The following is a 22720-nucleotide window of genomic DNA, read 5'->3' as shown; positions in this document are numbered from 1 at the left end:
ATGCATGAAATTAAAAGACGCTAGCTCCTTGGAAGAAAGGCTATGGCCAACATAGACAGCATATTAAAAAGCAGAGGCATTACTTTGCCAAAAAATGTCTGTCTAGTCAAAGCTATGGTTTTTCCAGTAGTCATGTATGGATGTGAGAGTTGGACAATAAAGAAAGCTGAGTGCCGAAGAATTGATGCTTTTGAACTGTGGTGTTGGAGAAAACTCTTGAGAGTCCCTTGGACTGCAAAGAGATCCAACCAGTCTATCCTCAAGGAAATCAACCCTGAATATTCATTGAAAGGACTGATACTGAAGCTGAAGTTCCAATACTTTGGCCACCTGATGCGAAGAAGTGACTCATCTGAAAAGACCCTCATGCTGGGAAAGATTGAAGGTGTGAGAAGGGGATGACAGAGGATGAGATGGTTGGATGGCATCACCAACTCAATGGACATGAGTTTGAGTAGGCTCCTGGAGTTGGTGATGGACAGGGAAGCCTGGTGTGCTGCAGTCCATGGAGTCACAAAGAGTCGGACATGACTAAGTGACTGAACTGAAGACGGTAAAGAATCTGCCTGCAATGCGGGAGACCTGGGTTCGATCCTTGGGTCGGGAAGATCCCCTGGAGAAAGGAATGGCCACCCACTCCAGTATTCTTGCCTGGAGAATTCCATGGACAGAGGAGCCTGGCAGGCTCTAGTCCATGGAATCACAAAGAATCGGACACGACTGAGTGACTAACACACACACATACATTTTACAGACAAAAATATCACATGAGTTCATGGTTAAGAACTGTACCTAGAACAATATGTTTGCTTCTTTCCTTGCCCTAAAACCAGTAAAGGAAATTATGGTAAGCAGAGAATCCAAAGGCGAATTCCATGCCCTCTTATTTCTATTAATTTCCAAGATGCTTCCATTTTTCATGGGTATTATTTCAAGACCTCCAGTTGTAATGTGTAGTGCTTTTGTTTTCATTTTTAATGACATTTTTGTATCATTTTAATTTGCCAATTTAATTATCTTGCTGTACAGATTTTTAATCTCATAATACTTTAAAGTCAGCTGTGTGATACTCTTATTTTTTTTTCCTAGCAAAAGTCTACCTATTTATCTACTTGCTAAGATTCATTGTGATTCTCTTTATTTTCTAGTTCATGGAATCAGAGCTATTTTTAGATGACTATACACTTTAAAAAAACTTCTGCCAAATCAGTTCTTATAGGCATTAAAAAGGTTTGGAAGATATGGAGGGTGAAAGGAGAAATGTTTTGATATTCCTATGGGATTTTCCAGGGAACGTGTTTGCAATGCTGACCTTTTGTATCAAGTTTACCCACACAATAGGCTCTTTACTGTCAACTTGACTTTTAACAGGGCCTAAATGTTATCTAGAATAAAAATTAATTCTAATGATGCAAGTTGACAATTTACTAGCATTTCAAATCCTACATATTTTCTCATATCCCCGGACAGAACACAGCAAATAAGCACAGGCACTGAAAGATGGGAAAAAAGAGAACTGCCTGGAGACCTTGAGATTTGAGTCATGGTATGGTGGTAAATTCTCTGGGTTTCCTTATTACCTCCCATGTATCCTGAACAGGGTTCTCCAGAAGACTCTAATCCAAAATTTCCAATAGACAAAGATAAAAGGGGGGAAAAAGCATCCTTTTCCCTATCCAGAGGACACAGAGAAGGATAGTTTAACAATAACAAATTTTTGGAAATACCCACCGTACTTCAGCCAAACATCAGTGGAAAAAATGCCTCCAACCTCCAGGATTGCAATGGGACTGAGTGGGGATCTGATCTTCCATGCTGTACCTCACTCCACAGAAGCTGGTAGTAGCACTCTCATTCTCTCCTTCCTTTGGGTCTGGAGCTAGGCAAGGTCCTAATCTCTGAGTGGGAAGCTTATCTTCCAGTTCCTGCCTGGTGGAAGCAGCATGCACTCTGATTCCCCTACTGAGTAAGAGACTTTCCTGGTGGCCCAGCGGTTAAGACTCCATACTTCCAACATAGGGGATGTGGGTTTGATCCCTGGTTCAGGAACTGAGATTCCCACATATGGTGCAGCTAAAAAATTAAAAAAAAAATTTTTTTTTAATTCCCCTGCTGAGTGAACAGAGGTTGTTCAGGGGACCTGATCTTCCATTCACCACCTATCGCAACCAGCATGTGCTCCAGTTGCACTGCAGGGATAGTGTTAGCGAGGCTGAGCTGGGACCTGGTGTTCCATCCCCTGCCTAGAAGTCGCATGCAGTGCTCTGACTTCTCAGCCAGGGTGGTGTCAGTTCTGAGCTGTGTCTCTATCTCAACCTGGATTCAGTGAAGCCGGGTGAGATGGGAAAAGATGGGGCTAGATGGCATTCTGCTTCCTTCCCTCTGCTTTCCTGGTGTTGGAGGAGTCCATTAGGAAGACTGAGCTTCTGCCCTCACCCTGCGTTATCAAAGTGCTATGATGAATAAGTCAACTTCCTCCCTTATCCGTGTCAGCTGAGCTTTCACTTTAGAGGTAATGAGATAGTGTGAATTGATGCCCCCAACTTTCACCAGGAGAGTGTCAACACAGCCAAGGTGGGAGCTGAGCCTCCATCACACTTGTCTGCAATGAGGCAGTGTATATTACTTGGTTGTTGGGACCCAGTGAGGAACAAAACATGCACAGCAAACTGTTCTTACACTAAACTTGAACATTTCCAAAACGTCCAGAATAAAGCAGAAAATAACTCATTGTAGCAGAACCATAAAAGTCATAGCATGAATGAAAAAAGACAACCAATAATAACACCAAGATAAATCAGATCTTGACATTATCTGACAAGGATTTTACAGTTATTATTGTGTTTGTGTGATGAGAAAACTAAAGATTTACTCCCTTAGCAAATTTCAAGCATACAATATAGTAATATTAATTGTAGCCACCATGTTGTACATTAGACCCCAGAACTTACTCATTTTATAACTGAAAGTTTGTACCCTTTGACCAACATTTCCTAGTCCCCCAATTCCCCAGCCCCTGACAGTCATCATTCTATTCTCAAGTTACATGAATTAAACTTTTTACTTTAAAGATTTCATACATAAGTGAGCTCACAGTATTTGCCTTTCCATATCTGGTTTATTTCACTCAGACAAAGATTTTAAACCAGTCATCATATAAATGTATAAATAAGCAGTTACAAATTCTCATAAAACAAAGGAAAAATAGGAAATTTCAACAAATAAATAGAATTTATTAAAAATAACTGAATGTAAATCATAAAACTAAAAATATAATAATCAAAATATTCAGTGGATGGCTCATTAGTAGAGTGGAGATGACAGAGGGATAGAATTAGTGAATTTATGCAGAAATTATCAGAATTCGCTCATTCAAGGATATATATATATGTGTATGGTTGAATCCCTTTTGTGTCCACCTGAAGCTATCACATTGTCAATTGGCTATACTCCAGTACAAAGTAAAATGTTTAAAGAAAAGAATGTACTCATTCAAAGCATAGAGTTACCACCATATGATCCAGCAATTCCACTCTTAGGTATATGCCCGAGAGGAATGGAAACTTATGTCCAAACAAATATTTGTAAATAGATATTCGTAGCATCACTATTCATGGCCCCAAAGTAAAAACAACCCAAGTGTCCATCAACAGATGAAAGGATAAGCAAAAAGGCTGGAGTACTGATATATGCATGATACAACATAGCTGTTATCTCAGAAACATGATGCTAAGTTAAGGAAGACAGCTATAAAAAGCCACATATTGTATCATTCCATTTCTATGAAATGTCCAGAATAAGAAAATAAGAAGTAGATTAGTGGTTTCCTGAGGCTGTAGGTGGGGAGAATAAGGAATAACTGCTAATGGGTACAGGATTTCTTTCGAGAGTGATAAAAATGTTCTGAAATTGATTGAGGTGATTGATGGTTGCACAACTCTGTAAATATACTAAAAGCCATTGAATTATATGCTTTAAATAGGTGAAATTTATGGTATGTAAAAATATGTCTCAGCAAAGCTAAATGTAATATTAATGTAGTAGACTAGGTTAGTCCATTTTGAATGCCTGCTTGACTTTTGTGTATATATAAAAATGGTTATTTTAAAAAATACATTCAAATTCAATTCTACTCAAATCCTATCTTTTTGAGCAACTGTGCCAGGCACTGGTTTGGGGGTGCTCTGAGGCATAGAGAAATAAATAAGAAACAAGTCTTAACCTCAGAAAGCTTATTGGAGATAGAACCGTACATAAACACTTGTAAAATGGTCAATTTTCACATAATTTGTTTCATTTATTCAGATACAGCATATGTAAGAACACAGTCATTAATGACAATATTAGGAACCTTACACAATTAAACCATATTTTTTCATGTTGATTCCCCAATAGCATTTATAAGAAAATAGCAAAACTTAAGCTTGATTCATGTCAACTATCATTCTTTATCCAGATACTTACTAATACTTAAAGACCTTTACTTTGGGCAATTGTGAAATCAACCTACTCGACACTCCTATATTAGAAACAATCACTATTTCTAGCTGTAATTCTTGACTGGGCTAATACTGTTTTGAATTAATTGACTAACTTGCAAATGCGGAGGGATTTACTTGATATATCTGTCTGGACAATTTTCTGTGAGTTTTGTTGGCTCATTTAAGATTCTGTGAAGAATATAATGATTGACAGAAAAACTTCCCTAAAGCAGCATTTATTTTGGTGATACATTACCTTATACTGGTGAACTTGACAGTTCAATGGAATGTAAACTGATTGGAATTAGCAATCACACAGCAAGCTACTAATGTCCACATTGAGAGGGGATATTTGTCCTATCAAATGCAGTTAATGATCTCTTGATAAATCACAAAGTTGAAGCTAAACTTTATGTAATCTGGAGTAGAAGAAAATGAAATGCACTCAGAAGATGGTTATCTCTTAGATCAAAGTCTAGCAGTGCACATTTCTCCAAAATTTTTACTCTGACTCCTCTCCCAACTCTGAGAGGGAATTTATGAATGAGATCCATTTCTTGCAGGCCACCAGACTAATAGATGAATAGTAGCTATTCAGAGACACTGAATAGTATTGTTGTGTTGTATGTCCTAGAGTAAACCTGCTTGGGTTCAAATCCCTCTTCCACCACTTAATAGTTCATTGAATTCAGACAAGTCTCTATCTGTCTCTGAGCCTTAGTTTCCTCATCTGTGTAATGGAAATAGAAATAGAACTTATCACATGGGATATTTGAGAGTTTTTAATGAGAAAATTGTTTTTTATTATTAATTAATTAATTTTTGGCTGTGCTGGGTCTTAGTTGCTGCACAGGCTTTTCTCTAGGGGCTATTCTCTAGTTGTGGTGCATGGGTTTTCAAGGCAGTGGCTTCTCTTGTTGTGGAGCACGGGCTCTAGGGCACACAGGCTTCAGTAGTTGTGGCACATGGGCTCAGTAATTGTGGCTCCTGGGCTCTAGGGCACAGACTCAGTAGTTGTGGTGCATGGGCTTCATTGCTCTATAGCATGAGGGATCTTGCCAGACCAGGGATCGAAACCGCATCTCCTGCATTGGCAGGCGGATTCTTTACCGCTGAGTCACCAAGGAAGTTCAACACAGAGTGTTTATCACATTGCCTGGCACTTAGAAGTATGCTATATATATATATATATATATATATATATATATATATTCATAATTATTAACGTTAACCATTTTTTTCATTCACAGGATGAAAGTTGGACAAATAGATGTATAACCACCATGAGTATGAGTGTGGACCATAAACATAAAGTTGGAAACTGGGTTTCTAAGGCATTTAGGATCAGGTAAATGGAATAGGTCACCAAGAAAGTTAAAGATATGAAAAAGATAGTCCCACTGACCATACTCTTATTTTCTGAGGTACACTTTTATACAGATACCAAAAATACCTAAAGGTACTCCATCCCCTCTTCAGGTGGAAGTGGTAACATATACCCTTGATAAGTCCAAATTAATGCTCTTCATTACATCTCTGCTAGGCAATCAGAAAGCAGCTAAGCTTGTTGCATTTATTTCTATTTAACAAATGACTCTCATATTTAGTGGCTTAATGCAGTCATTTTATTTGCTTACTGTTTTGTTGGTAAGGAATTCAGGAAGGGCTTGACTGAAACGTTTTCTCTGATCCCCATGGTTTCCACAGGGAGAGTTTGGACCAGGATGGGTTTGTCATTCACAGACTTAGAGCCTTGGTGCTCCTTGTCTCTCACTGTCTTCTACAGGGATCTCATTTTCATGGCCTTTCACTGTGGCTTGGGCTTCTAGAACACCTGGCAGTCTCAGAGTAGTTGAACTCCTTATATGGCAGCTGATTTGCCCCTGGATGTGGTTTTGAGAATCAGGAAATGGATATTGCCCAGTCTTTTGATGCCTGAGCCCACACTCTGACACAGCAATACTTCTCTACTATTCTGTTGTTCCAAGCAGCCAAGAGCTCCCCAGATTCAAGGGGAGGGGGTAGAGACCTCACCTCTCAATGAAAGAAGATCAAATAATTTGTAGCCATGTTTTTCCCCCAACTTTACTGAGGTTTATTAGAGCCTCAGGCTTTATATTCACTTTATATATTCACTATATATATATATAATATAATATATATTATATATATAAATATATTCACATATATATATATAATATATATATATTCACTTTATAACTGAAACATTTTACCCTTTGGCCTACATTTACAAATTTCTCCTGCCCCTAAGCACCTGGCAACCACCATTTTAGAATCGTTTCTATGAATTTGCCTTTTGGGGGGAAAAAGTTTCTACATATTATAACATACTAAGAGTTGTGAGGTGATATCTCATTGTGGTTGTGATTTGCCACCCCCTGATAATGAGTGTTGTTGAGCACACTCATGAGTGTGAGTTCTTTTCATGTACTTTTTGGCCATTTGTATGTCTTCTTTGGAAAATATGTTATTCTTGTCCTCTGCCCAAAGTAAAATCAGATTATTTCTTTTTATGCTATTGGGTTGTATGGATTCCTTATACTGTTGTCCCTTGGTATCTGTGGGGGATGGGTTTCAGGAACCCCCACAGATACAAAAATCTGAAGAGTCTCAAGTTGCTTACAGTCATCCCTCCATATCTGTGGGTTCTGCAGATATGAAGAGCTGACTGTATATATATATATATTTATATGTATGAATATATATACATTTTTTAAAAAGTTTGTGTATAAGTGGACCTACAGAGTTCAAAGGTCAACTGTATATTTTCAGGGTTAACTCCTATCAGATATGTGGCTTGCAGATATTTTCTCCTATCCCATACACTGCCATCTCATTTTGTTGATTGTTTCTTTTTCTGCACAGAAAGTTTTTAGTTTGATGTAGTCCTACTTATTAAGTTTTGCTGCTATTACCTGTGTGTTTGATATCATGTCAAAAAGAATCATTGCCAAGATCAATGTCAAGAGGCCTTTTCCTGTATTTTCTTCTGGGGATTTTGTGGTTTGGGGTCTTATATTTCAGTCTTTAATCCATTTTCAGTTAATCTTTGTGAATGGTGTAAGACAGAGTCCAGTTTCATTCTTTTGCACATGGATATCTGATTTTCAGCACAGTTAATTCAGTAGAATATTCTTTCCTCACTGTTTATTATTAGCACCCCTGTCAAAGATCAGTTGCCCATGTTGTTCGGTGCTTAGTCACTCAGTCCTGTCCAACTATTTGCAACCCCATGGACTATAGCCCAGCAGGCTCCTCTGTCCATGGGGATTCTCCAGGCAAGAATGCTGGAGTGGGTTGCCATGTCTTCCTCCAGGATATATTCCCAACCCAGAGATCAAACCCAGGTCTCCCGCATTGCAGGAAGATTCTTTACCATCTGAGCCCCCAGAGAATACTGGAGTGGGTAGACCACACCTTCTCCAGGGAATCTTCCCCATCCAGGAATTGAACCGGGGTGTCTTGCATTGCAGGTGGATTCTTTACCAGCTGAGCTACCAGGGAAGCCCTAGTTGACCATATGTGTGTATATATATTTCTGGGCTCTCTATTCTGCTCCACTGGTCTATGTGTCTGTTTTTATCCCATTACTATGTTTTGGTTATTATAGCTTTGTAATATAGTTTGAGATCAGGATGTCTGATGCCTCCACTTTTCTTCTTACTCAAGATTACTTTGGCTATTTGGGGTCTTTTGTGATTTCATACAAATTTTAGGATTGTTTTCTCTATTTCTGTGAAAAATGCCTTTGTAATTTTGATAGTGATTTCATTAAATCTGTAGATCACTTTGGGTCATATTGATGTTATAGCAATGTGAATTCTTTCAATCCAAGAACATGAGATCTTTCCATTTTTTGTGTGTCTTTTTCAGCTTCTTTCATCAGTGTATTATGGTTTTCAATGTACAGATCTTTCACCTTCTTGGTAAATTTATTCTTAATTATTATAATTTTTGGTGCTGTTGAAATGAGATTGCTTTCTCTATTTCTTTAAGAATTTGTTTGTAGTGTGTAGAACCACAAGTGATTTTTGTATGTTGATTTGTAACCTGCTGGGACCATATTAACCACAGAGCTACATGCCTATCTGAATATATTTTTCTCAGAATTATCATTTATTTATTTGATTAATGAAGTCTTGGCCTATGGAATATAGAGGTTAATATCATGAAGATTATCTCTGTAGTTAAAGTTGACATCAGATCACATTTAAATGTGTAGATGCTGAAAATCATCTTTGGTTTTGAGTTTCCTCAAAAGTTTTCTTATTTTATTCAAGTGATATCCATAGATAATCTTTCTCAAATGAAATGGAGACATATACAGGAACCTGCAATTCTGTTCTCAATAGCACCTTTCAGTTCAATAAAATAAAATAGGTTATAAATAATAGTAAATTAATTAAGACAGGTAAATTTGTGAAAGCAAAATGTATTCTGTAGTTAACATACATTCCTAATGCAGATTGTTATCATGGGCTCATTATTTTAAAATAATTATTTGCATCCAGAAGATATTCTTTTTAAGTCACATTGTTATTAACATAAAAATTGCTTACCCACCTAATTTATTCTTGTTATATGGCATCTATTTCCACTTGCATCAGAAAACATTTCATGTGTTTCTTGCTAATAAGAATTGTCCTGAATTTGAAAACTTTATTTTCAATGTATATTGTGTATTCCTGATTTTTACATATTGGACTGTCTGCTGAATGTCACATATATGTGACTGACAGAGCCTCTCAACATCACTGGTCCTGCAACAAAGACTAAAGCTTTATTTCATCTCCCTTCTGCTTATAGGGATTAGGTGATATTTGGCCTAAGACATTCACCTGACCTTTATAAAAGGATATGGCCATTTCAAGGCTTATTCTTTGTGCAGCCAAAAAGTGGGAATCAAATGTGCAGGGTTACCGGCCATACAAAGTTGTTGATGGTTGCTGACTAGAGGAATAGCTAGTAGATTCAGTGACTCTGCTTTCCTGTTTCCCTGGTAACATGCTCAGGACTCATCCCAGGGGACTCAGGTCTTCCCTGGGCAGAGACTGTCACCTTTTAGGACATGTCACCACACTAAGCTCCTGGCTTCTGAAGATTCTTATTAACCAGTACTCGTCTAATTCCTGACCTAATTTTAGACTGGAGCAGTGATTTTCAACCTTGCTTCTATAACTACAAAAGCACCTGGGGAGATTTAAGAAATCCTGATGCCTGGGGTTTACTGCAGAACAATTACATTGTGGTCTTTGAAAATGGAACTCCAAGATACTGGTGACTTTTAAAACCCCGAGGTGATTCCAGTAAGCAGCATAAGCAGTGAGATTTTTGCATATACTTGTGTGTGTCTATATATATGTGTGTGTATGTGTTTCTCTCTGTGTGTGTGTGTCTATATATATAAATATAATTGAAAACAGTATATGTAAATTTTATAATTCACTAACTGACAGGTTCACAATTCAAGGTTTCTGTTAGTTTAAATAGGACATACCAACCCACCAAGTGGACCTAACAGTTTAGGTTTCCTGAGTGGTGCATGTTACCTCTTATGTTACCCAGTCTAAACTGGGGAGATGGTTTTTCATCATTTTTTGATTTCCTATTTTGGTCATTGTCAACATTGTTGGAGAGCCCATTTTTAAAGTATTAAAAAAAAACCCTCTATACAAAGAGCGAAATAAAAAATTTTAAAGGACTGTAAAGAGTCAAACACTAAATTTACATCCAAACTAAAAAATATGAATGTATCTATGTAAAATTGTTTACTACTACACTGGGAAAAAAGAAAAGACTTATTTGAAGTAACTTTTGGTTAAGGAATCTAATTGTAGAAACTCAGTGCTATATATTCTTGAACTTAGTATGTTTTTATTAATGATGGAATTGGTATAGTAAATCTGCAAGTATTTTGTGTTTATTGTAGGACAAAGCAAGTGAATAAATATATAGAACTTATTGGGAAACAGGTTTACCATTGTGGGGAAAAGAAGATGAAGTAGAGGAAAAGAAGGAAAAGCCTGTGTTATTACATGTGAATAGGAGGTATCAGTCTGAACAATGGTTTGAACATTTTTGTAACTCTGCTCATTGAAAAGGTTTAGAAGTAACGTCATTCTAGTAATACTGAACATACGTTGTTGTTTCTGAATAACTTTTCCCCATAAAAGGAACTAACGCTCATTGGAAACATCCCTGATTCTCAACTCTGGGGGAGGTGAATTATAAAGTGAAACTGGGACATTTCATTTTGCCAGAAAGCAAGAATATGATTTTTACAAAATTGGGATATTTCAAAAGGACGTGGGATTTGAATAGATATTTCTTCGAGCCCATATACAAATGGCCAATAAGCTACTGAAAAGATGCTCAACATTGTTAGTCGTTAGTGAAATGCAAACAAAAAACATACTGAAATACCACTGCACACCCACTAGAATGACTATAGCCTAAACAATAGGAATTAAGTATTGGCGAGGATGTGGAGAAATTCAGTTTCTCATCTATTGCTGATGGGATACAATAGTGCAGCCACTTTGGGAAACATTCTGGCAGTTCCTCAAAAAGTTAAACATAAGGCTACTTACCACATGACCCAGAAGTTCAGCTTTTAGGTGTATACCCTGGAGAATTGAAAACAAGTGTTCACAGAGAACTGTGTATGCGAATGCTCATAGCAGCATACTCACAATAGCTAAAAGCAGAAACAACCCAGTGTCCATCAATGGGTGAATGGACAAATAAAATGTGATATATCCATGCAATGAAATATTGTTTAGCTGTAAAAAGCAACGAAGTGCCGACACATGCTGCAACATAGATGAAACTGGAAGACATGATGGTACATGAAAGATGCCAGACATAAAGCATCACATATTATATGAGACAATTTCTATAAAATACCTAGAATAGGCAAGCCCCTAAAGATAGAAAATAGATTGGTGCTTGCAGGGGCTGGGGTGAAGAGATAAGGGGAGTAATTACTTAATGCGTGCAGAGTTTCTCTCTTGGGTGATGAAAATGTTCTAGAGTTAGTGGTGATGGTTGCCCAACATTATGAATATACTAAAACCCACTAAATTGTATACATAAATATAGTTTAAATGGTGAGTTTTATGTTAGATAAATTTTATCTCAAAAAAAAAAAAAACTCTACCAAAAAGAGCAAGTATCTTAAACCCAACTGATCTGAGTTCACATCCAGATTTTGCTGTGTCCCAGATGTATGACTACGTGTCAAGCACTCCATCACTGTGCATGTTTCTTGCTCTGTTATGTGGGTATTTATAATCCCTAGCTCACATCTAGGGGACACATTACAAGGGACCCAGACATAACTTTCTGAAGTGCTTATAATATTTGTGTCACCCCTCCCCCCCCATTTAAACTTAAACCTCCTTCTCAAAAGGCAAAACCTCTCCATCTCTGAACTTACTTGGACACTGGGCAGTTAACCAGCACAGTTCACTCCATCTTCAAACACATGCATACTTTGTCTGCTCCCATGTCATGACACCCAGTTTTTTCCTTGAATTACAGTGTCACTTGGCTGATTCCTCTTTTCCTACCTGCCTTTAAGTTTGGAAGATCTGGTTTGCATTCTCTCTGAGGAGCGCTTAGTTTTTAGGGCCAAGTCGCTTCTCCCAGGATATTCATCCACATCTCATTTTCAACCACAGTATAAAAGATCTGGGTCTAAATGTGCTATTGACTGGTAAGTATCTTCCACCATGTATGACAATTCAACACCTCAAATTCAAGGTGTAACAAATGAAACTCCTTCTCTTCCCAATTTGAACCTTTCTTCAACTTGAACTTCATTTAACAAAAACCTCTATCTACACAATTCTCAAAATAGAACTTGGGACATTGTGGTTTAGTCACTAAGTCGTGATGACTCTTGTGACCCTGTGGACTGTAGCCTGCCAGGTTCCTTTGTCCATGGGATTCTCCAGGCAAGAATACTGGAGTGGGTTGCTATTTCTTTTTCCAGGAGATCTTCCCAACCCAGGAATCAGATCCGGGTCATTGCAGGCAGATTCTTTATGGACTGAGTTACAAGGGAAGCGGGACATAATGGTAGACATTTTTCTATGAATCACAATTACATCATATTATTTAAGTCTGTGTAGTTTTCACGTTGAATATAAAATTCATCTGTCTTTACTTAGAGCTGCCAAACAAATATTCACTTAAATATTAGACAGACACATTATAACAGAGGTTGAGAAACTAGATGCTGAAATCAGATAGAAATGACGATTTTACCACTGTCGTCCTATTAGTAACCACCTGAATTTCAGTTTCCTTGTCAGTAAAATAGGATAACCCACATCATACAGTATATTGGTGAGGAATGAATGAGATGATACATATACAAAGTTAGCATAGCATAGTACCAGTACATAGCAAGTAACCTGTTCAGGAAATCTTGTACTTACTAGGTTTGACCCTTCCCATTGCAGAAAATGTTCTGAGTATTATTCCTTTCTCTTGGTCTTAGATGTTCTTACACTATATTTGCTATATGGGAGGGTGTTTCCACTCGGGGTGATTAGGAAGGGACCAAGTAAAGTCTTTCCTGGTGGCTCAATGGTAAAGAATCCCCTTGTCAGTGTAGGAAACCCAGGTTCAATCCCTGGGTCAGGAAGATCACCTAGAGTAGGAAAATCACCCAGTACTCTTGCCTGGAGACCATGGACGGAGTAGCCTGGCGGGTCACAGCCCATGGGGTTGCAAAGAGTCAGACACAACTTAGCAACTGAAACAAAAACAAGAAGGCCAAGCCTTAGGATGAAAGCAGTCTTGTTGAAGTCCCATGGCAATGTGCAGAATGCTGGCCAGGCAAAGTCGTCATCAGTGAATGCTAACTAATGGGATGGCTAGTATAGCATATCCCAATGACTCAGCTCTACTGTTTCCCTGGGAACATGAACAGAACTCATCTCAGGGGACCTGAGTCTTCCTGGGTGGAGGTTTTTCTTCTTTTAGGACCTGCCACCACAGTCAGTTCTCGGTTTCTGGGAACTCTTATTAACTAGTATTCTTTAGCTTCTCCTCTAATGTGTGATCTAATTTTAGACTAGTGTAGTGATTTTCAACCTTGCTTCCAAACTGCAATCATATGGGAAGATATAAGAAAGCCTGATGCCTGGCCTTAACTTCCAAACAGTTAAATCAGGATCTCTGGAGATCTGCAGATGGGACTCCAAGACATCAGTATTTTTTAAAACCCCTGAGGTGATTCAAAGATGCAACCAAGGTAGTGAACCACCAATCTACAGTCCTGCAAGAAAAAATGTGGTCTGTGGCAAGCAACATCCATATCAACTGGGAACCTTTAAGAAATGTAGAATTTTAGTCAAATCCCCAGACCTCCTGATTCGGAATCTACCATTTTCACAAGACACTTGAATGATTTATATTTGAGAATCACTGGCTTAGAGCAATGATTCTCAATTCTGGCTACACATTAATATTAGTTGTAAGATCAGATGTTAGAACAGATTTGAGAAGACAGGGAAATATGACTCAGGAAAGAGGGCCCAAGGGAAGGAGAGATGGGAGAGAGTCAGCATATTGAATGATGCAAAGAATCCAAAGATGAATTAGTATATTGGAGGGTGCAGAGGATCATATTTTTTTAAATTTATTTATTTTTAATTGGAGGATGATTGCCTTGCAATGTTGTATTGGTTTCTGCTATATAACAACATGAATCAGTCATAGGTATATATATATATATATATATATATATATATATATATATATATACACACACACACATATATATATATACACACACACACACATATATATATACACACATATATGTGTATCCTCCCTTTTTTTTCTTTTTTAAAAAAATTTATTTATTTTAATTGGAGTCACTTTCAATTTGTGGTAAACAACCTCCAAGTGGATTGCCAGTGATCCGTACCTCCTGGGTTTTGGATCCTTACGTAATCTCCTCCCACACTGAATCAGGACCACAGTGGAAATGATGGTGCTAGTTTCAAGGTTGTTGTTCAATCATTAAGTCATGTCTGACTCTGTGACACTATGGACTGCAGTATACCAGGCTTCCCTGTCCTTCACTGTCTCCTAGAGTTTGCTCAAACTCATGTCATTGAGTCAGTGATGCCATCCAACCATCTCATCCTCTGTCACCCCCTTCTCCTGCCTTCAGTCTTTCCCAGCATCAGGGTTTATTCCAATGAGTCAGTTCTTCACATCAGGTGGCCAATGTATTGGAGTTTCAGTTTCAGCATCAGTCCTTCCAATGAATATTCAGAGTTGATTTCTTTTAGGATTGACTGGTTTGAACTCCTTGCAGTTCAAAGGGACTCTTAAGAGTCTTCTCAAGCCCCAAAGTTCAAAAGCATCAATTCCTCGGCACTTAGCCTTCTTTATATTCCAACTCTCACATTCATACAGTGACTACTGGAAAAACCATAGCATTGACTACAAGATTAAGTAATAAAAGACAACGCACCTTCTGATTTGGCCACTTGGACCCCTTGTTCCTGGGAAAGCCAGCTATCATACTGTGATAACACCCAAGCAGGCCCATGGACAGACCCAACTGGAGAAAAACTGGGGTCCCCTTCAATATTGCTAGCCCTGGGAGTGAGTGAGCCATCTTAGAACTAGGCCTTCCAGTTCTGGCTGAACCTTCAGTTGAAGGCAACCCTAACCTGTATCTAACTGCAGCTGCATGAGAAACCCTGAAGAAGAAATGCCCTTTAGAGGCCTGACAAAATTCTTTATATACAGACACTGAGGCACAATCAGTGGTTGTTTCACAACACTAAGTTTTGGAATAATTCGTATTCTACCAGTATATAATTGCAACAGTGTTTGGTACCTGGCTGTGAGATGCTGATACAACAAAACCCTAAAATATGGCAGTGGATTTGGAACAAGAAGACAGGCTGAAGTTGCACGAACCTTGAGAAGATTATTAAGGCTGTGAGGAACCCTGCCAGTGAGACCTTAAGGGAAAGTGAGGAAAACATTGCTAGAAGTTAGAGGAAAGAGGTTTCTTTCTTCTAACAGTGATCCTTGTTATGTAGTGGTAGCAAACTTTGTGCTATTACCTATGATAACATGGAAAGTCAAAAATGCAGCTAATGAGTTGGATGATATAGCTAAGAGATTTCCAGGCAGAATATTGAATGCACTACTTCTTTTTGATACTTACAGTAAAATGTAACAGGTAAACTAAGCGAACTACTATTAAATATAAAAGAACTAGAAATTATTAAGTTTGTAAAAAAGGCTCTCGCTCTAAGATTCTTAAATAAAGAAAAGATTTCAGAGCAGACTATATCCAAAATGAGACTATAAGATGCTTTGTTAAGAGCTCAGAAAGATCTAAGGCAGTACCTTTGAGGACCATTCTATCTCTCTGTTAAATAATAGGATTAAGAGTCTCAATCTTTTTTTCCCCACAAAATTATTTATTTAGTGTCTACAATATATTTAAGACTCTGATTGGTGGGCATCTGACTACAAGAGCGAAGAAAAGTGGAGAGGGGCCTCTTGCATTCATGGAGTTCACACAGGAAGAATAACAGTGAAGTGTCTAACAATCTTTAGGGCATTGTTCCTCGCCAAAGTAGAGAGGGCTTATCTTGAAGAGATTTACTGAGTATGGTTTTGTTGGGAAGATTATAAATTGATTGACAAGAAATGTACAATTAAAAAAATTATATCACTTTGGACTGAAAGGGACAGAGAAAGCACTAAATGAAAAGACCATTTGCTCTCCGAATATCTACAGGTAGGAAACAAGATGCAAAAACTACAAACTGCAAACCCAGGGTACCTTTCTATATAGAGAAGGAAGGATGACTTGGAGGCTGAAAAGGTGAAATCAAGAATTTAGAGGGCAGAACCAAGAATCATTAGGCTTCCCAGGTGGTGGTAGTGGTAAAAAAAAAAAAAAAACAAAACCTGTCCGCAGGAGACATAAGAGATGCAGGTCTGATCCCTGGATTGGGAAGATCCCCTGGACCCTAGTATGTCAACCCATCCCAGTTTTCTTGCCTGGAGAATCCCATGGACAGATAAGTCTGGTGGGCTACAGTCCATAGGGTCACAAAGCATCTGACATGACTGAGGCGACTTAGCACACATGCATGCAGCAAGAATCATTCCCAGGCAGTAGGACCAAGACCTAATTGAGAAACCAGCAACATGTGCTTGGCTGGATTTCAAAATTGCTATGGACCTGTGACTCCAGTGGCCTCCAATTTCTCCTCTTTTTGACCTGATGGGTCTGTAGTGACTCTCCTCAACTTGTCCACTTAATGCATATTGGGTGTATGGAGAAGGGCAGATAAATTGATTTTGGTTTATAGTTCCTCAAACTGAGAGAAACAGTGCTAGAGGATCTGTACTTGATGAACCATACCTGAGGCATCTCATCCACACCTGGTCCTGATCTAGATAGTGAGATTCTGGACCTTGAACTTGGCTCTAATATTGTCATGGGACATCTTTTGGCAATATATGAATGTATATTGCATGTGGGTGTGGTGCAAAATGTTATGGCCAGAGGGTTCACTGTGGCAGATGGTACTTTCCATGTATAGCTGCATGTATGCGGACATACTTTCCATATGTTCTCTTACGATGTGACCAACATTCCACCTGAAGAGGTGGAAACAAATATTTATTCCCCATGAATCTGGGGCTGGTAATTGCTCCAGTTAATAGAATATGCTTGCTCCTTGAAAGAAAAGCTATGACCAACCTCAGTTCAGTTCAGTTCAGTCACTCAGTCGTGTCCGACTCTTTGCGACCCCATGAATCGCAGCACGCTAGGCCTCCCTGTCCATCACCAACTCCCAGAGTTTACTCAAACTCATGCCCATCGAGTCGGTGATGCCATCCAGCCATCTCATCCTCTGTCATCCCCTTCTCCTCCTACCCCCAATCCCTCCCAGCATCAGGGTCTTTTCCAATGAGTCAGCTCTTCTCATCAGGTGGCCAAAGTATTGGAGTTTCAGCTTCAGCATCAGTCCTTCCAATGAACACCCAGGACTGATCTCCTTTAGGATGGACTGGTTGGATCTCCTTGCAGTCCAAGGGACTCTCAAGAGTCTTCTCCAACACCACAGTTCAAAAGCATCACTTTTTCGGCACTCAGCTTTCTTCACAGTCCAACTCTCACACTCATACATGACCACTGGAAAACCATAGCCTTGACCAGACAGACCTTTGTTGGCAAAGTAATGTCTCAATGACCAACCTAGACAGCATATTAAGAAGCAGAGACAGTACTTTGCCAACAAAGGTCCATCTAATCAAAGCTATGATTTTTCCAGTAATCATGTATGGATGTGAGAGTTGGACTATAAAGAAAGCTGAGTGCCAAAGAATTGATGCTTTTGAACTGTGGTGTTGAAGAAGACTCTTGAGAGTCTCTTGGACTTCAAGGGCATCCAACCAGTCCATCCTAAAGGAGATCAGTCCTGAATATTCATTGGAAGGACTGATGCTGAAGCTGAAACTCCATTACTTTGGATGTAAAGAACTGACTCATTGGAAAAGACCCTGAGGCTGGGAAAGATTGAAGGTAGGAGGAGAAGGGGATGACAGAGGATGAGATGGTGGGATGGCATCACCGACTCGATGAGCATGAGTTTGAGTAAACTCTGGGAGTTGGTGATGGACAGGGAGGCCTGGCGTGCTGCAGTCCATGGGGTCATGAAGTGTCGGACACGATTGAGCAACTGAAGTGAACTGAACTGAAAAGTCATACTGTGGGACTTTGAAGACTGGGTCAGAAGGTTTTACAGCATATCCTGGCCCTTTCTTACTCTTGGAAAGTTTATCTTTGGTTCTCAGCCTCCATGCTGTAAGAAAGCACAAACTAGCCATCTAGATGGAGAGACCCCTTGAGGCTCCAAACCAATAGCATCAAAGCCAGACCTTTGACTGAGTGAGCCTTCAGATAATATCAGTCCCCAAATTCCATGTCTTCCAGCTCCACATTGTAGAGCAAAAACATCTTCTCCCTCGTCTTCTCCATCCAAATTTCAGATCCATAAAATTTTAAGCATAATACATGGTGTTTTACCCAACCATACTCTGGAGTGATTTGTTACACAATCATAATAATGCAATATAGTTCTTCACTCTTTGTTTCTTTTGGGCATCTTGAATTGAGACTTTAGGAAGTAAAGTGTGACTCTGTAGCTTTCAGTTATAGCAAAGATTCTTACCTGAACTCTAAAAATCTCTACCCATTACTCAAACATTTACAATCATACAGGGGAGCTGAAGTTATTTGGGAAAATAAATTAATTGGGAAAAGAAAACATGTAATTAAAAATTTGGTCCAAATGACCTTGTGTTTTAGGTAATGAAAGAATGGAGCAGATAAAGATATTTTTATAAAGAGAGATCTAAGCAGAATAGGTGACAATGTCAGAATATGAAAGCAAGGTTTAGCATAGTGAAGGCTTCTTTCAATAATTTAGTGATGATTATAGAGATGAAAGGAAATGTACAAGAAGCTTTTTTGTTTGTTTCTTTTTCCACAGAGGGCAGGCCATGAGGGAATGTGATGGAAACTGGAGCAGCAGGAATTTGGGTCATAAATTAGGAAGCATTTCCTGACTCTAAGAGTTGTGAAATACTGAATATGTTAATCATATCCATTGTGTCATCTAATACAATTTAAAGAAACATTTATGTAGCTTTCTATTTAATTGAAAAATTACCTTGCAGTTCTATAACATTGACATTTTGTCAAGTATATTGCATATAAAGAATTTATTGACAAAAATCATTTTAGGTTAAGGTGTTGGTTCCTCATTAGTTTTTTACAGCGATGATCTCTACCCACACATCCTACTCCATCATAGAAGTCTTGAATCTTTAACTCATTTTATGGTAAGTGGTATAGTGGAAAGCACAGTATATCCAGAGTCAAAAGATCTAGCTCCTCCTTCTCTTTGTCATTAGTGAGCCCTGTGATCTTGGTTAAATCACTTAGCTTCTCACAATTTTGGTTTCTTTACACATAAAGCATCAATAATACCTGCTCTATTGCCTCACAGGGCTTCTGTGCAAATCAAAGGAAATAACAAATGTTCCATGCTCTATGCATAGTAGACATAAAGGGAGAACTGCTTGTAGATTGGAGTGGAATCAGACTGGATGTGGCCCCAAAACTTAAATATATTGATGATTAATTCATGATTCTTAAGACTGTAGAAGTCTTCTTTAACAGATTCACATCCAGCTTATAAATCCCTCAGTCACATTTATAGTCTGAAATAAGCACAGATTAGGAACTCTGAAAATATGAACCTGATGCTTATTTTTCAGTGTGATTTGGGGACAAGTCAAACATAGCCTGTCATCTGAAAATGGAGAAAAGAATGATGATACATGACTTACAGGGTTAATAAGCAGTTTAAGAAATAAAACACATCTAAAAATGCCTCCCCAGTTGAACCGTGCATTTTATTTATAATTTCATTGATATTTAAAAGAAGGGGAGCATGGTGTGTGTGGAAGCAGCCTGCTTCACTGGTGAACAGATGTCATTATTGAGAGGTCCTTCGATCATAACAAAATTAATTTTCCTAAAACTTCCAAGTATTGATCTTTCTTCTGCCTCGTGGAGTAACAGTGACTAAAAATACTACTTCCTCCACAACATAGTACTTCAAAATATTTGGAGACAGCTATCATGTTTCTTTAGGCTTTCCTCTCAAGACAAAAATACCCATTTTCCTCAAAAGTTCTTTATGTAAATGGATAGATCTAGATTTTCTCTGGATATTCTCCAGGATTCCTTCAGACATGTGGTGTCTAGAATGGGGCAAAATTTTCCAGATGTGATCAGGCCAGCATATATCACCTCCATTGAACTGGGCTCTAACTACCTTTTTTTTGTTTAGATTTATTTTTGGCACTACAACAATAATTATAGTACCATTAATGAATGCTTACTACATACCATGAAAGTGAAAGTGAAGTTGCTCAGTCGTGTCCGACTCTTTGTGACCTTGTGGAGCCTGGTGGGCTCCTTCATCCATGGGATTCTCCAGGCAAGAATACTGGAGTGGTTTGCCATTTCCTTTACCATGGGATCACTACATACCGTGAACACTACTAATTCTATTCTTCTAAAAAGTTTTGAACCAGGAATTGTTTTTCCTCTTGTATCAACAGTTTAGAATTAATCTATAAACCAATATGCATTCTGTCAATGTATTCATCAAGCACACTGATGAAACAGTTGATTGGACAGACCACCAGAGATCTCTATCCATGGTGACCAGTCCAGAAATTGATACCTCTTGGATCTGGTTGTCCAACCACTATAAATTCAACTTAACTGTATTTTCATCCAGCCTGTGTTCCTTCATCTTGCCTAGAACAATAGCATGAGAAATCTTAAGAAATACCGGGTTAAAGTTAGATAAATGATGTCTGGGATGTACTCTTTATTTCCAGGCTAATGACTCATGTTGATTAATGGTTAATCAGATAAAGTGTTTTTAAATGACAACAAATATATTAACATTTTCATCATTGCTATAATATCACAGAAGAATGCTTGCAAAATATTCAACTCCAGATATAAAATGCATTTTATTATAGAAATTATGCTTTAATTGTTACAAACTATAATCCAAATTCAGTGAAACTCCTGTTATTATAATTTTAACCATGTTTAGAAATTATAGGTGTGGGAGGCAATAACAATTTTCACTTTGTGACATTTTCATAATGATACTAAAAATAGTTTCAAAAATTTAACAGCATTATAAAGATGTGAAAATTCATGCAATTATGAAAAACGTGCTACCAAAATGATTAAATATTTTACTTATTAAAAATGTTGCATAAGTTTGAATTAGACATAACAGATCTTTTATCTTTCAGGTTTTGAACTCTTTGTCTGGACTAATCTGTGCCTCTTTTGGTCATTCATTCATTCATTTTTCATCTAGCAAGTAAATTATATTAGCAAATAGTGTACTTGTACTTGGAAGGTCTCATAATGTATTAGACCTGCTTCCTGTCTTTATTAAGTGTCTGGAATATCCTATAATTCAGTAAGGAAGAGAAGTGTATAAATTATTTAAAGTAGATAATGAATGATAAGTTCTATAAAAATAATTTAGATTGAAGATAGAAAGATCAGTTTTGGCCAAGATAATCAGCAATATTTCATGAAGTAAGTAGAATATAAGCTGAACCTGGAAATCAAGTGATATTTCAATATTTCAGGATGTGATGAAGAATATCTAAGACTGAGGATAGTATCCCCATTCTAGTACATTTTAATTTTGATGATGCTTATTTAAGCCCTAAAGGTAGCAGAGGAAAAATGTGATCCCTTTCCTGATCAAGAGTGGAATGGTAGCTTAGTGAAATACAGAGCGCACGAAGACCAGTGTCTTTTGGAACACCTGGTTAAGTCCAAGATAGTGTGCTATAAATTGAGTTTATGAAAGAAAAAAAATAGTCCTTGTTCTCTAAGAATCTATAGTATAGCCATGACTAAGGAAAATCTTGCAAGATGCCAGATGAATGTATTTAAGTCCAGGTATGCGCCTACCTTGACCCACATTAGACATTATCCATCATTTTAATTCTGGCCAATCTGATGTAACCCTCCAGGGATAGCTGGGTAGGTCTTTCACCTAAGATCAGCACATCAGCCAAATTGGGAGACAGAACAACATGCCTCATGAAAACACGGTGCCTCAGAAAACAGGACCAAAGAGTGGAAGGTCTGATTTGTTTCGGTTTAAATTGAAACAGTGAATGAATGTTAAGGGAAGTTTATTATTTAGAGTGGTGAAGGATCATGGATTACAGTAGTCATTTGTTGCATAATGTTTATGATTGGAAGGGAATTTCTTTTATTACACTGTGATCACTCTAAAACATGAAGTTTCCTCAGATTTTCATTCTTTGGAAGGAAAAATTTTAAATGACCCCTTTCCCCCTGGTATTGTATCATTTTGTCAAACAAACAACATTGAAAGCATCTTCCCTCCTCCTCATCCAATCACCTGTGTCAATCATGTTCTAGTTAGAAAAGAGAAACCACTCTAAGTATTTTAAACAGATACAATTTCATACAAAGACTTACTTAGAGGGCCAATGATGAACTGGACATCTAAAGAGGGAGCATAAGGCAATCTAGACCATAGCAGAAGCAGAAAGTGCTGCCA

Source organism: Muntiacus reevesi, chromosome X, assembly GCF_963930625.1.
Source record: "Muntiacus reevesi chromosome X, mMunRee1.1, whole genome shotgun sequence".
Classification (NCBI taxonomy): Eukaryota; Metazoa; Chordata; class Mammalia; order Artiodactyla; family Cervidae; genus Muntiacus; species Muntiacus reevesi.
This window is presented reverse-complemented; position numbering follows the sequence as displayed.